The following is a 17,220-nucleotide window of genomic DNA, read 5'->3' on the forward strand; positions in this document are numbered from 1 at the left end:
GTAGTTAACATCTCCTAGCCACCGTGATGAGAATGAGAGAGAGACACGCAAACTCCAAATATACAGCAGCAGGCGTCAGGGTCGGGATCGAACTCACGACTTCCTGCGTACCAGGCGAGGCAGTTAAGATCTCCTAGCCACTGTGATGAGGATGAGAGAGACACGCAAACTCCAAATATACAGCAGCAGGCGTTAGGGTCAGGATCGAACCCACGAACTCCAGGCGAGGGAGTTCAGATATCGCCACTACGGTGACACCATCACAGTCATAGGTTTTACCCTTAGCGCAATGGGTGGGGGGGATGGGGGGTCAACTTCAAATGTTGACGACTCGGGTCGACCAGACTGCCTGTTCGCATCCGCACCGCGTTCACGACACGAGCTGTAGCCGTGACCGGTATTCTAACTCGAGTCGTCGGGTTCATACTTGCAGTGTGCTTAACCGCTGCACCACCATTGCATTCGCTGAGTTTATAAACTACTAGCTTTACTACCCGGCTTCGCCCGGGAGACTTGGATTCACCACGCCCGGTCGCCTTTGTCTCCCCAGTGGCGATGTTCACACACCACACCAGTTACTCGTTTGAGGCTGAGTCGACCTAGGGGATGCCCAGGAGCGGTTAAAATAATCGTCACCGGTGGTGGCCGTGAGCCGGACTCGAACTCGGGTCGACGGGTTCGTAGCGCGGCGCGCTAACCACTACACTACAATGCGTTACGCTTCCACATGCGCGGGTCACGTGACAGATGTGACGTCACAGCTCACTGGCCGTGCAAAAAATATATGCATTATTGACCCCCCCCCCCCCCAAAAAAAAACACAAAAGTGTATTTTTATCATTTTTGCATGGTGTACAGTCTGGAAAGTACCCACATGACAAATTTCCAGTTTGTTGCATGTCGGGAAGTACGCTAAACATTTTGAACGGACACACATAATCACAACTTTACCTTTTATATATATGGAGATACCGTGATGAAAAATAAGAATAGTTTTTACCCTTTCTGGAAATAAAACAGAAGGTGTTAAGGTGTCTAAACACCAAATAGAAACCTTTTGCAAGGCATCAATTTTGCATTAACTGTGACCTGCTTGAGACCATACAGATTGACACTACGGGTGTGCTAACTGCAAAATACTTCACGGGCCATCTGCTTCGCAGTGAACGTTGAAGATCCTCCGGCGTCATTTGAAAAGAGTAGCCAACTGTGTTGAGCCGGCTCATCATGCTTACAGGGTTGATAAAATGAGTAACCCACTTTGTAGGGAAGCCAAAAGTGGATGTCCTTTGGATAGACTCGGTCCAGTCATAGGAACGTGTAAACGGGAGCTGGACACTTCCTCAATGCTCATTTGAGCTGGAAATCAATTTAACATTTACTAAGCTTTAAGTCATATTTGTTCTCATTAAATCTTTGGGTATTTACAATAAATGTGCAAAAATCCCAGTGGGATGCAAGTCAAACAACAACAACAACCACAAGACAACTTAGATTTAGGCCATCAGTATAACTCTGTACTACAACAAACAAACATGGCTAAACCAATACACTTTTGTAAATCACCAAAATAAAGCCATGAAAGCAATGAAAAAGCAATCATAGGAACTGTGACGGAAGTTTCACAATAAATGGCATAAACAACATGGTAACGTGGTTGTGTTTCCAACGCTGAAAGCCGCTCCTGTCACACTGAAAAAGGCCCTTGCCCGGTGGGCGTAGTACCTTACATTGTCAGCTCAGCGGGTGGGAGGGGAAATCGGTCAGGTGACCCCCCACCACCCCACCAATATTTGATTTGTCTCTTTGCACGGTCGCGCACCACACACACACACATCGGCACTGGATTCGGGGAACTCGACTCCACGATCCGCTGGTTCGGAGCGCTCACACGGTGAAGAGAGAGAAAGACGTCGCTCATTCGTCGGCTCGCCCAAACGGTACTGACGCGGATGCCGGTGGACGAGCGCGCAACCCCCGTTTGAACAAAGCGTTTTGCCACCTTTGGTTACCAATACCTTCCCCCAATTCACCTCCCCGTCCGCTAAAAAAACGAAAGAAAGGTTAGTTTTTTTCTTCCTGGTTCTTTCGGTAAAGTCACGTAGAATGTAAATAATAAAATAATAAAAATAAAACATAATAAAAGATTTTTTTATTATTATGTTTTATTTGATAAAATAAATTTTTTTATGATGTTTTATTTTCATTATTTTATTATTTACATTCTACGTGACTTTACCGAAAGAACCAAGAAGATGAATCCCTGCAGTCACGAAAGCTTTAAATCGAAATTTAAAGGTTCGTTTTGTCGACCCTGGTTTACACTGTGCATGTGGTGGTGGTGGTGACGACATACAACGTGTATACAGACAACGCGATGCGCAATTGGCAGAAGCCAAACGCCGCCACCACCACAACCACCTCCGCTTCTTCTTGTTGTCCCATGCGTTTGTCCCACCCATGTGGAGTCCGCGCAAGAGTGCCGTCGTTAAATTAAAATAAAAACGTGGAAGGCAAATTAAAAGGCATTTTCGTGCAAAAAGAAAACAACGTTTGTTGATAACAAATCTCACGGTGGCTGGCAAGGACGGGGGGCCAAACTCGTAGCTCGTGACGCTGATGCTCTCGCCTCGTGCCCGCCACTGCGGTCGCTCACCACGGGAACTGTCAATAATTTGAAGGGCTCAAGTCAGGAACAATTCGTCATTCAGAAGACACCTTTCGGAATGCCCTTCCCAGCCACGTCCGTGATACGGGCGCTGGCCTGCCGATGTGTTTTTTTTTTAGTCAGACTCACTTCTACTCCCAATACTCTTAGGTTTTTTCGGTAAAGTCACGTAGGTAAAAAAATAATAAAAATTATAGAAATAATAATAGAAATAAAATAATAAATCACGACGTTTCGGAGGCAACACAAGTCTCCGTCATCAGGTGGGACCGTCACAGCTGAATTTACTGTATTAAGTGAGGAAAAAATCCAAGAGACAAGCCCTTAAATACAAGTTAAGGGGGGGGGGAGGGGGGGCTTGTCTGAATGTGGTAGCCATAGGTATGACCTGATGGTCCTGGGGAGCGGGGCTAAAAGAGAAACAATGGTGCACATCGGCTCATGGTTGTGGCCGGTGTTAGCTGATAATAAGCATAAAAGTAAGCAACACTGGTAAACGCTGGGGATGTCAACACTCGGTAAAGTAGAATAGTACCTGTCAGATAAGATGGTACAAATTCTTAGGTAAAAATTTAAAATTAATAAAAGTAAAATAAAAAGAAAATAAAAATCACGACGTTTCGGAGGCAACACAAGCTTCCGTCTTCAGGTGGAAGCTTGTGGAAGCTTGTGTTGCCTCCGAAACGTCGTGATTTTTATTTATATTTTATTTTAATTTTACTTTTATTAATTTTAAATTTTTACCTACGTGACTTTACCGGAAAAAACCTAAGAATATGAATCCTTGCAGTCGCGAAAGCTTCAAATCTAAAGATGGTACAAATATGTGTAGTTAAATCTTTTTTACATGGTTCAAATCTAGAATTCTACTCCAATTCTTTTGAAGCAAAAGACCGATGACTTTGATGCAATCTATTTAACGCCTCCCCCCCCCCCCCATCGGATTCTGTTGTCTTGTTATTGGATTGCACTTTTTATTTATTTATCCTTGTTTTATATGGCGTGCTGACATTTTCAGCACGCACAGCAAGCACCTTGCAATGCGTCAGGGGTCGGAATTGAACCCAAATTCCTCCTGTGGTAACGGGCGTGAGAGTCGGAGGGGCGCCACGGTCGTCAGATGTTCGCTGCCTCGCTCGGTTGTGGGGTCAATCCCGCCCTTGACGCCTGCTGTGTATTTGGAGTTGACGGGTCTCTCTCCTCGTGGTGGTGTTTTTTTTCTTTCTCCGGTTCCTCCGGGGTTTTCCCTCCGCATTTATATAATCAATGTGCGTTTAGAGAATTGGACTGCTATGAATGTCCACACGATACATCAACTTGTTTGAGCTACTATATGTGGTCAGGTCGCTTCTGAGAAAGATCTGTATAGCTCAGTGGGGCTTTACCTTGTTAACAAGAAAAAGGAAAATATTTAAAACGTCTCACCAACGCGGAGCCCTAAACAACACATTGCTACCACTCCCCCCATAGGTGCTAGCAGCGACCGAACACCTCAGCTCTCAACTAAAAGGAGACGGCATTTGAGGAAATGTGGCATCCCTTTCACAACAGTCGCCCCCCTCAGAGGCTGCTTAGGAGAAAGAGACGGAAATTGGACATAAGAAATATTTTAAAAACACTTTTTTAAAAACACGCTTTAATGAAATGTACCGTACTAGCAACGGAAGAACTCCACGACTCCAGAAGTGGCCCCGAAGCTTGCCATAATGTAAGGGGCCGTGGACAATTACAGTCAACGTCAGTTGAGCGTGGACAATTAGACCAAAGCCGAAACATAACATATAAAAAAGAACGTTTTAAAATACATGTTTATTTTTTTTTATGATAGAATATAATATTTTAGTAGTATGACATAAGTATACCAAGTTTGCAGTCGATACCACATTGGGAAGTGGGTTAAAATTGAGTTACTAGATTTGAGGATACAACAACAACAACAGACAGAGTGAGTTTATAAAAAGCGTGTAATAATAAAAATGTGAATCGCCGTAAAAAAAACAGACTGCCTCCTTCCGATAGTGGGGAAGCCGTGCACTTTAAATCTCGACTGAAGACTTATCGGATGAGAACCTGCTTGTTGTTGTTGCGTTAAAGTTCGTTGTCTTCTCCTCCCCCGCACCTACGATTAGCGCGGTTGGCTACGTACGGTGCGAAAGAAGTTCAACGTACGTGTCCATACAAACTAGTGATTAGGAACAAAGTTACCCCCCCTTTTTTATTTTGTTCTCTCTGTATAGCCCCCCACCCTTAGACTTAACCATAAAATGAGCCCCACCTTCAAAGACCAAGAACCCCCGTATAGCCTGAACAGACTGTTGGGGCAAGTGCCGTTAGCGAGCACACATTGAAAGAACGGCACGGCATACGAGGGTGCGGTTAGCCAGCACCACGCCTGACCGCCTTTGTCTCCCCAATGGCAAAATGTTTACGCATCGCACCAGGCACTCATTTGAGGCCGAGCCGACCTAGAGGAGGCCCAGGAAACGGTTCAGACAATCGTCACCGGTGTTGGCGGCCGTGAGCGGGAATCGAACTCGGGTCGCCGGGTTCGCAGCGCGCCGACCGCCCCACGCACCCTGCAGGGGAAATCGCGACCCCAGAGGGCCGACCCACGGAGTGTCCATCGCCGGGCTTTCTTCCACTCGTGTGGAGATTTTAACGTGACAGGTCTGGCTTTTTTTACCGCGTCTCATGTCACACGACGTTGCTCAACGTCGTCTGTGCACCGTTTTCTACATTTGCCAAAGACACTACTGCTTGCAGCTATTTCCTCCGCGTGCTTCCCAAATCCCTTGTTTCCTCATTGCACGCGATTCGAACTGCCACTGGCAGATTCCACGTTCGCATTGTAAACAAGAGCCCAGTCCTCGCTTTTTACAGCTGGCTTCCAATCCAGTGCCAGATGAACTTCAAGATGGCACTCACCATCTCAAGCATCTCACATGGACTCACCCCTGCTGACGTCTCCAATGTCATCTCCCTCTACTCCCTTCCACACTCTCCAACTCTACCCTCTCATCTCACTCTACTCCCCTCCATGCGCTCTCCTATCTCTCCCCTCTCAAATCACTCTACTCCCCTCTACGCACACTCCTACCTCTTTCTTCTCATCTCGTTCTACTCCCACACACTCTCCTATCTCTCACCTCTCAACTCACTCTACTCCCCTCCACGCACTCTCCTATATCTCCCCTCTCATCTCGCTCTACTCCCACACACTCTATCTCTCCCCTCTTATCTCACTCTACTCCCGTCCACGAACTCTCCAACATTTCCCCTCTCATCTCACTCTACTCCCCTACACGCACTCCCCTACCTCTCTCTTCTCATCTCACTCTACTCCCCTCCACGCACTCTCCTACCTCTCCCCTCTCATCTCACTCTACTCCCCTCCACGCACTCTCCTACCTCTCCCCTCTCATCTCACACTACTCCCCTCCACGCACTCTCCTACCTCTCCCCTCTCATCTCACTCTACTCCCCTCCACGCACTCTCCTACCTCTCATCTCACTCTATTCCCCTCCACACACTCCCCTACCTCTCCCCTCTCATCTCACTCTACTCCCCTCTACGCACTCTCCTACCTCTCATCTCACTCTACTCCCCTCCACACACTCCCCTACCTCTCCCCTCTCATCTCACTCTACTCCCCTCCACACACTCCCCTACCTCTCCCCTCTCATCTCACTCTACTCCCCTCCACGCACTCTCCTACCTCTCCCCTCTCATCTCACTCTACTCCCCTACACGCACTCCCCTACCTCTCTCTTCTCATCTCACTCTACTCCCCTCCACGCACTCTCCTACCTCTCCCCTCTCATCTCACTCTACTCCCCTCCACGCACTCTCCTACCTCTCCCCTCTCATCTCACTCTACTCCCCTCCACGCACTCTCCTACCTCTCCCCTCTCATCTCACTCTACTCCCCTCCACACACTCCCCTACCTCTCATCTCACTCTACTCCCCTCTACGCACTCTCCTACCTCTCTCTTCTCATCTCGCTCTACTCCGCGCACTCTCCTGCCTCTCCCCTCTCATCAGAGTTGTGTTTGTGTTGAACCAGTGGTGCTGAAATTATGCACTCCCAGGAGGCCGTGTGGCTGATGGGACGTGTAGATAATATCTGCTTTGATACGGAAAGACAGATATGGAAAGGAAGCATGTTGTCAGCTTATTTGTGTAAATTCTATTCTCTACAATACAGAAGATTATTTCGTGATTTTTTTCCCCAAAACCAAGGTTGTTTACGTCTCAAAAAAACGGGTATTCCCACAAATCCCACATTAAGACATTACCAGTGATGCATCATGATTTCTGTGATATGCCTTTACATCTTCACGCACATCCCTACATGGTCTCTTTACCCAAGTATTTTCCAGCTATCACCTCCAGGCATTTGTCATAAACACTGTGGCGTTAAGCAAAAAATATATATAATGGGCGACATTTGATATTTTTCTCTATTTTTTTTTTATTCCAACACGTAAGGCCCACTGTACTGTATAGCTCTTTTTAAAAGCTACCTGGCCACAAATGATAGTTCCACGAAGTGGCTTATCATGTGGAAATTTTTCGCAGCCAAATATTGTAAAATGCATGATTCCAAATGTAGGACCCCAAGAGAAATCCACGCGACCAAGGCGAGAGAGACACGCAAACTCCGAATATACAGTCGGCGTCAGGGTCGGGATCGAACCCCACGATGTTATTATAAAACATATTTATAAAATAATGTTTACCATCTGTATTATAATTAGCAGCGCTGTTACCGAAATCCCCAATGCAGCCTTCATATCTTGCTCATACGTATTGTGACCCCCTTTTAGCACCGAATCGATGACCGCTCACTTTTCCAGGAGGGCATCTTGAGTGCTCAGCGAGGCCGAAGTAAAGCGAGGAAAGTCTCACCAAGTCTCAATGCACTTTTTTTCCAGGAGGCTCCTGCCAGGATATCATCGTAGGGGGGGGGGGGCAACGTTGCTGCGTCAGAGTCCCACGTGTGTAAGTTGCAATTCAACGTTTCAGCATGGAGATGTTTGGCCAATACCGCTTGCATCGCACGATTTTTTCCTGTAATCTATGGGATGAAACCGAAGAACCCAGAGGGAAACCCATAGACTAGGGAGAGGGGGGGGGTGAGCACATACAAACCCCACGCAGATAGGCACTCGAGTCAGGAATTTAATCGAGGGCCCCTTCGTGCTGTGAGGCACGGAAGTTACCCTCTGCCGCCCATAATTGAAACCACTTGGTTTCTGAGTTCATGTTCACGCACAAGCACTTGCATACATCTTGTGAACTGTTCTTTTCAGAGTGTAACGCCGTGCACTGATACTGATCGGTGCGGGATCCCATTCTGCCCCTTCTGCGCAAGTGCACATACACATGTACACAGATACGTACTTGTCAGTGTCGGATTATCTTCGTAGCAAAAGTAGCTACATATGCTACGGGCTCCGCACTTTCAAGGGCCCCGCGCTAAATGCTTTCAGGCTATCAATTCCGGTTGAGTGATTCTGCACTTGCTCTATTACTATAGTCCTACACCGCCTTCAACTTTTATGAACGACTGGGTGTTTAAGGTTAGCGATTTGTCGTATTATCTGGCTGTGTAGAAAATGAAAACATACAATTGCTTTATTATGCAAGTAAAACATTCGTGTTTGAATATAAAAATTTATTTATTTATTTCGGGCCCCTTTATACGTACGTATGAACACATACGTACGTCTCTGTGTGTGTGGGTGTCCTAACGGCACTCGAAGTTTTCCCCTGTCTTAGCAAGGCCTGTGCCCACATGGGAATCATTTCGTGCAGAAAGCCAAACTTGCATCGTGGAAAATATTGTTCAAAGGTTACGCAAGAGCATCTCCTTCCTCTCTTTGCCTCTCCACATCTAAATTACATTCATTATTATTGTTACACGCTTTTATTTAACTCACTCTATCTGTTGTTGTCGTTGTTGTAGTATCCTCAAATCTTGTAACTCAATTTAACCCACTTCCCAACGTGGTATCGACTGCAAACTTGGTATACTTATGTCATACTGATGACAATACTATATTCTATCCAAAAATATATATTTTTAAACATTCTTTTTTTATAGGTTATGTTTCGGCCTGGGTCTAATTGTCGACGGTCAACTAACGTTGGCTGTAATTGCCCACGCTCCCTTACGTTACGGCAAGCTTCGGGTCCACTTACTGGAGTCGTGGAGTTCTTCCATTACTAGTACATTTCATAAAAGCGTGTTTAAAAAAAGAGTTTAAAAAAAATATCACTTTTTCTACACATCACATCGGCCACACGGTCTTCTGCGAGTGCATTTCATCAGCAGCTCTGGTTCAACGCACCTCCGATTAGCACGGTGTGAAAGTTCAACCTACACATGAAAAACTTTGGACGTGTTTACATTCTGCGTCTTATCAGCAACCACAGGCTTCCTAGACACCAATGAATGCTCGAACTCCCAAATAATGGGCCATTTCCTGGCTTTAAAAAAATATATGGCAGTTCACCGCCAAACCCTTTCACTAGCTCTCCTCCAGTGAGCATTGATTCTTAAGAGCATTCATGAGGACATTTAGGCCCCCCCACCTCCCTCCCTTTTTTACTTCTCCTACAGCGGTATCAGAGCCTAAGAAGACCTCACCAGGGTTGTAGAGTTTATTGAAACGTGCGCTTTAAGACAGGTCTCCATTGCACCGTAATCCACAATTTGTGGGTTTGTGCTGGTTGTGTATCTGAATTATCTTGTTTATAATAAAACACTTTTGGGGCAAAATAAAACAAATCCTGCAATTCGTGCATTTAACAGGCGACGTTCATATTTTTTACTTTTACATTCTTCCTCGTGTTCAGTTTTCGTCATCAGCACTGTCCATGTCAGAGCACTCGTCCCGCCAGTCCAATAAATCTCTTGTGTATGAAACCCGAGGAACGGCACATTTGTTGAGGAGCTGGCGACGACTCACTCAGAGACGGAGGTGAGGTTAAGGGCTTTCGCCGTTTATTAAAGGGCTACACAAGACATGGGAGGGGTGAACCACTTCCCAAGGGTTAACGGTCCTGGGCTAGGCCCCATTGGGTCCCAACACAGCCGGCTGCCCCGTGCTGTCTCCTCTGCGCCGGCCGTGGGATCAGCCAACACGGCCGACCGAGGAGCACAGCCATGTCCAGCCCTGGCGCTGTGCTATAGCCCCTGTCCCTACCCTCTTGACCCTGGCTCCCCGTTTCATCCTCTCTCGACCCTTGACTCCAGCTACGACCCCGCTTACGTCACGGGGTCCCCCTTTATCCTCGAGGAGCTGTGACGTCATGTGCACTGTCCAGCGCGCATGACCCCACGTCCCGTGACGCCATCGCACCGGACAGCGCACATGACGCCACTATTCTCTTCTACTCCTCTACACATTGTTAACTGCCGACTTTGTTGAGGCAACGCGGAGACGTGAAAAGCTTCATCCGATCACCGCCAGTATTTCCTCTGCACACGCAATCAGAACCTTTATTTAGAGTGCAGGAGGGAATCCGGTGAGCTGTAAATCTCTGTCTCACAGATGACCAGTAAGTGGGGCGGATCAGAACGTTTCAACAACAGACAATACAAAAACGCGATCAGAGTGCAAAGTATATGGAAGGTGAACAAATCACTTAAAAAAAATATAGACAAACAAAACTGAACTATTTTTTTTACTTACCGGGTAAAGCCCACCAAGCTATATATCTCATTTTGTCAGAAGCGACCCGGCCACAAATTATAGCTCAACCAAGTGGCTTATCGCGTGACAATTTATAGCAGCAACGTAATCCAAACGCACGTTGACTCTACATGTAAGTTGTGGGTAACATGTGTGGACATGAACGACTGTACACGCTAAACTCTACATGTTCGTCAAAAACACCGTGACCTGAAAAAATGTCTCGGTAACGCTTCAGGCAATGGCACTTTTTTTTACTAGCGCAAAATAACACTGATCTACAATTCTTTAGACGTCGTCTGCCTCAGAGATGAAATGTGCTGTTTATTATGGATTGTGATGTGCTGAATTAAAATATGACAATTTAAACAACTGATTGGCTACTGTTCCCAAGATATTAAAGTTTTTACATTTTACGTGTACTGTATATTGTGTGGATAGGAGAGTTTTACTCATAAATTGTAATAAACCTTAGGTCTTTTCATGTGTTTTTGGCTGCTTTACATGATAACATGTAACCTGTCCTGTTCATGTAACACTTAAAAAATCAGCAAAAGGGTTATATAAATCAAATGTATTATAAAACAAAAGGCAAAATATTATTATGTTAAAAAAGTACATAGTTTAGTCCTTATTCAGCTGCTTGTGTTTTGTCCATGGCTTTGACAAAGTTCTTCATCAGACCCAGCTTGATGTGTAAGGGTGGTAACAAAATCTTCTTTGATTCAACAAGTGGTGGATGCTGAACACTTTTCCTCTCAGGCTCCAATTGACTGTCGGAGTGGCCAATCTATCTGGATGTCATGGGAATCTCTCGCACGACTATCCCATTTGCAGAGAAAACGGCAGTACTTTGTGTATCAAGTCTGCAGACCAAGCAAGAGAGCAACAACCTTCAAATCGCCACAAAGCTGCCACTGATGTTGGTCGTAGTTTATGCACCTCAAAAATTGTTTCATGTTGTCATAGGTTTCCTTCATATGGACTGCATGACCAACTGGAATTGATGACATGTGTAATGACAGGGTGACACCTGTCTGCCTGGAGTGGTAATTACGGTTATGGGTGCATTACATAATGCCTTATTATAAGGGGGGCATATCTGGGGTAAAGGTGAAAAGCGGAGTCAGTCAAGAAGCTCCGAGAACCGGCTCGAAGGTTCTGGAAAGGGGGCGTGGCCAGAGGTGGGGCTTGGCTGCGCCGGGGCAGATATAAGGGGGACCGAACCAGAGGTTCGTGGCTGTTGCGGGTCCTGGGTCCTGGCTGCGTCGCTGCTCATCATCATCTATTCGTCTCCGACCACGTGACTGTTCTTCTGCAAGACCCTCTCCATCGCTGCCGCTATGCTAGCCGGACAGCTAGCGTAGCGTGTGCCAGAGATGGGCTATGTGTTAGGATCGCCTATGTGTAGCTGCCTTACGAAGTGTATCGCCCCGTGTGCTCTTAACAAATAAAAAGCCTTCTACTCGACGTGTCACGGAAGTCGCTCACTACATTTAGAGTCAGAAGTGGTTTAATTTTTTTTATTTTCTCATCGGAGGAGAGAAGAAAGAAGAAAGAGAAAATATGTCAAAATATGAAAAGAAGCGGAACCCACCTGTGGCGTCTTCCGGCGATGACGGGGATGATACACTGGACCTCCTAACAGCCCCGGGAACCGTGGTCCCGGCGCTGGAGGCGGCGGGACCAGCGACAGCTTCTCTGCGGCAGCAGCCCAAAATTAGATGGCGCGTGGTGTCGGATCAGCTTGAGCTCCTGAGGGCGATGGTCTCGCAAATGGTGGAGCTCCTGACGGCGACCACGATGGCGGGGCTGACTGCACGCACCTTGCCTGGGAGAGAAGACTGGCCGCCGGAGAGCGAAGCACGGGCAGGAACGTCCGCGAGTGGAGCGGCCACCATTACGCGGGCCACAGAGACCACCCGGCCGGAGGCCGCCATTACGTGTAGCACGGGAGAAGTGCAGTCGCCGGATGCGACGCCTGTTGCTGTCGATGCTGGAAGAGGGACTGAACGAACCCGCCGACTGCCTCCCGTCAGGAAATTCATCATGGCAGGGGGCGACTGGAGCACCTTCACCTAGCGCTTCAAGGCGGCTTACCGGTCGATAAGGCGGTTCTCTCAGATCATGCGGCCCTTCAGTACTCCCACAGAGTAGACTAGTCCTCTGGGCAGCTCTCGCGGTGGCTGGAGATTCTCCAGGAGTACTCGTTCCGAGTGATGTACCGTATAGGAATGCGGCATTTGAACGCTGATGCGTTGTCCCATTTGCCTCTAGGCAATGGTTGTGCGTGCGCATCGGGCGCGGGTCGTTATACATCTTCGGCGGCGAGGCCCTTGGCTCTCATGGCAGCGCTTGAGGGAGTGGAGCCCGCCTAGGAGGTCGCGCTGGGGGATAGTGTCCTTGCGGCGTCAAGCGGAAGTTGGACGGAAGGGGTCCGCTCCCTCTGACGGCCTGTGACCGGTCCTAAGAGATGGTCTTTTGATGATGGACGAGGATAGTTCACGCTGTCACCGTGTCGTAGTTCCCACTGCCCTCCGAGGCAAGCTGACTCGGGGGTGCAGGAGGACAAGTTGTTACGCCTTGGGGTGTGGAAAACGTTGCTAACGTTGCAACACAATTATTATTGGCCGGGGATGTCGAGCGACATGCACCACTTCATTCAGGGTTGCACGGAATGCACGCGTAGGAGACCGCCATTGAGAAAGTCACAGTCTCCATTGCAGTCTATCTCTGTTTCACGCATCAATGAGTTGGTCAGAGAAACGTTTGTTGAAAATAGGAAGGGCCCGTGGACGGAACCCCTGTGGTATGCCGACTAAGCACGGCATAGGCGATGACTGTGCGTCACCCAGCTTGACGAACTGTGATCGACCATGGAGGTCAGACTCAATCCACCCCAGTGAACCTTGACCTTAGCCGCCTGATGAGTATCTCATGGACGATGGTGGCGAAGGCGGCTGAGATACCGAGTTCAAGCAATGCTGCAGCGCACTGTTTATCCGTGATTATGTAGAGGTCATCAGCGATTTTCAGTAAAGCTATCTCAGTGCTGTGAAACTTCCGGTACACAATCTTAATTTTCTCTCTCTCTGGGTTTTTTGTTCTCTCTCTGCCTGTGTATCGATCTTCGTGTTTGTGTCTTTCAAATTTCACACTTAACTTCTAACTTAGCAATCTTTGAAATACGTATTCAGCCAGGCTATGCGTTAATTGTGTGTTGACCGACTCTCTGTGTTGCATTACATTACATTTCGATATTTTGCTAGGTTATTTAATTTAGTGTGTCTTTCTCCCGCTCTCCTAATTTTCACGCTTGCGTACCTTGCCGCCCGTCGTCCTACCCATTGACATGCTAATTTTTTCTCTGGCCCCTCCCTCTCTCCGCCCCCACCCCCTCTCTCTATTTAAGGCCTCATCACAGAGACATTCTCTCTCTGTGTGCCGATGTGTGTTCTATCTCTGTGTATCTTTGTGATATCTGTCTGCTTGTATGTCTGTCTATAGTTTTCTGGTTAGATTATTGTTGCTATTTCTTTTATACCTGATGATGATTGCTTGTGTTGCAATCGAAACGTCGTATGCTATTATTTAATTTATTATTTTGTCTTTATACGTGACTTTACCGAAAGAACCAAAGAGTAATTCCGGTACACAGGTTTGAATCTGCCCGTCGCAGCGACGTGGGAAAGTAACCACTTCAGACACAGGCGCCCTATTACCTTTGAGATCGGGCTCAAACGTGTCGTGGTCGATCAGTGAGTGAGTTTCAGCAAATAAAGCCGAAGTTCACTGCAGGGGAGCCGCAGCTCTCCTGGAAGGAGGAGCGATTATTTGGAGCATGAAAAAAGAGTAATAAGGAAGGAGAATAGTTTCACTTCTATGTTTTTTGAGTATAAGACTCACACTCGTGCAACACACACACTCACTCACCACACGCCACCGTCCTCTGCATGAAACCACGTGTCCCGTTTCAAATTCTCGAACGAACGTAAACACTTTTATTCATCTTCATCACTTTCATTTTAGTTTTTTGTTTATGCTGTGTCCGTCGACTTACAAGCGCAGCGTCGATCAAACCGTGAGTACTTTCAGCCTTGCTTTCTTGACCAAATGCGCGGCGGTATCGGTACTGATTGCCAAGGCTTTTTTAAAAATATTCGCGATTGCCTGCTCGCGATTGATAGCATCGCGAGCACACACGCTCTCTCCCTGCGCACGCACGGCCCAGCGACCTCGTGGAATTCCACTCAGAGAAGAGAGGCAGTTCGTCCGAGAAACGGTCTCTCTTTATGGATGGGGGTTGGTGGCTGGAGGTTGGGGGAGTTTATCCACGTGGTTGTAATTTGTTGGTGAGCCACCATGCGGTCCGCGTTTTATTCACTTTCCCGAAGTGATGATGGGGGTTGTTTTAACTTCCAACCTCGGCATTGTGACTGTGACAAGCAACGGATAGCTTCCTATTTTCCCACGCGTTATTTGTATTGACAACCACACACTTACTGCTAACACAACTGGCATAACACTTAGTATTCTTGACTTGAAGCTTTTGTGACTGCAGGAATTCATGTTCTTTGGGTCTTTCGGTGAAGTTACGTTGATAGGTTCAAAAAAGACTAAACAAAAAAACTACGACGTTTCGTTCGCAACACAAGCGACCGTCTCGTGGATGTTTCTCCAAGTCCTCCGGTTTTCCCCTTCCACATTGAGAATCAACGTGCGTTTCAAGTTTTTGGCTGTATGAATTTCCACGCGATGATAAGCCACTTCGTTGAGCTATGTGTGGCCAACTCGCTTCTGAAAAAGAAGACGCATAGTCCAGTGGTGGGCGGGGGGGGGGTCTTACCTGGTAAATTACAAAAAAATAGTTTCAATAGATTCATGTCGCGGCTGGAGTCGCAGCCAAAGGAATGGAACGCGTCAGAGAGAGTGTCCACGGAGCGACGAAATCTACTCGGGTGCAGGCGCCGAGTAGCCACATCTCGCCATCGTGAGAGGTGGTGGCGGCTTGCATGTTTACACAATCAGCCAGCAGTGGATTGACCACGGCTGCCGATCAAAGACGGAGTTTGACTTCTATATTTGTGGGGGTCGGTGGCAGGGGTTCCCTCTGTCCCTCACATTTGGAATTGCGGGTGTATATAATTAATTATTTTTTTAATCTTAATTTTCAACTTCTGAAAATGTACGACTATAATGAGCCAAGAATGAATTTCGATTTAAAGCTTTCGTGACTGCAGGGATTCATCTTCTTGGTTTTTTCGGTAAAGGCACGTAGAAGGGAAGTAATAAAATAATAAAAATAAAACATAATAAAATGAAACATAATAAAAATAAAACATAATAAAATGAAACATTTTATTATGTTTTATTTTTATTATTTTATTACTTATCTTCTACGTGACTTTACCGAAAAAACCAAGAAGATGAGCCAAGAATGGCTGTGTGTCCCGGGCGTGACGTCATTCCACGTCGGCCAGCCCCCCGCCCCCCTCATTAATAATCATGAGCAGGTCATGTCCTCCACATGGATCCTCCCTCATTAATAATCATGAGCGGGTGACGTCACTCCACATGCACCCACCCGCCATTAATAATCATGAGTGGGTGACGTCACTCCACATGCAGCACCCAACCCACCATTAATAATCATGAGTGGGTTTCCATTGAGCGGGTACGATGGCTTATTTAATGGACACATTAAATATGTGGGTTTGGGGGCCTGAAAATCACGTCACCCACTGCAATTAAAGCGAAGGCAGGGCAAGCCGTCAGCTTCTTTAGAGGAGTCAACTTCTTACGGACATTAACCTCTGATGGGCTTGAAATTGAATTATTTTGGAGCTGTGTCAGATTCTTTATGGATGGTACCAACGGTTTGCATTTGATTTGGTGAGCCCAGTAGAGGGTTACTATTACTGCGGGTATCATCATAAATATATTTTTTTAATATATTACGATTTTACAGCTCCATCTCCTTGTCGGCCATTCTTCTCAGTTGGATTCCGTTCCTTGGCCCGCCGCTCCGTCACTATTGTTGGCCATCGTCCCCTCCAGCGAACTGTCCTGCCCAAGTCCCGGTCACTTTCCCCAACAGTTTTTACTTTTGGCTTTAACCCCGCGTGTGCTTTCTAGCCCCTCCCACCCCGATCCACCGCCACGTGTTCCTCTTTCTGCCTCTCCGTTTAATTCCAATATTTGCATCCCTCCACGCGTCTTTGCACGCTTGCCAGGTTCTGTTTCTTCTTGTTGCAAACGAGTCACGTCATAGCATGTATCGCGCAATGTTTAAGGCTCAGTGGCAGGCGTATCGATGACAGTTATACTGGTAGGAACCTCCTGGTTACACCAGCCCACAGGGGATTTTTGTGCAGGGAGGGGCTGGGTGGGGAGGGAGGTGCTAGGTGGGGAGGGTGGAGAGGGGCTGGGTGGCGAGGGGCTGGGTGGGGAGGGTGGGGAGGGGCTGGGTGGGGAGGGTGGGGCTGGGTGGGGGGTGGGAGGGGTGGGGCTGGGTGGGGAGGGGCTGGTCACCCCGTGGTGTCCTTATAAAACTTAACGTTCAACCTACTCACACCGGCTTGTGCCCGCCGTCACAGTCGGGCATATTTGCGGAATACACCACGCCGCCGTTGACCCTGGTCATTGACCGAGCAACCCAACGTTCCTACCAGCTCCCTCCGCAGGAATGTGTTTGAGGGTGGACAAGAATCAAAGTGACGACACTATCAGGTGGCTGACAGCAGGCGGCTCTGGAGTGACGAAATAAGAAGTTAGCAGTTGTAGAAAACAATACTGGCACAGTAAAACTCCTGGAATGGCCGACAAGGAGACGAAAAAACCAAGAAGATGA

At 47.4% G+C, this 17,220-nt stretch overlaps 1 protein-coding gene across 2 annotated transcripts in view; it reads left to right on the forward strand.

Moving 5' to 3' along the window:
• Positions 1-315: 315 nt before the first annotated feature.
• Positions 316-17,220, forward strand: part of LOC144728037 (uncharacterized) — a 45,008-nt gene continuing 28,103 nt past the window's right edge. The window contains exon 1 of one of the 2 annotated variants that reach the window (XM_078607254.1): positions 316-1,940. The gene's annotated coding sequence lies outside the window, so the exon portion shown is untranslated. Of the gene's footprint in view, positions 1,941-14,247; positions 14,452-17,220 lie in introns of those variants that run through there. The other variant, XM_078607256.1, reaches the window with a different exon arrangement.

This window comes from Lampetra planeri, chromosome 27, assembly GCF_965212315.1.
Source record: "Lampetra planeri chromosome 27, kcLamPlan1.2.h2, whole genome shotgun sequence".
Classification (NCBI taxonomy): domain Eukaryota; kingdom Metazoa; phylum Chordata; class Hyperoartia; order Petromyzontiformes; family Petromyzontidae; genus Lampetra; species Lampetra planeri.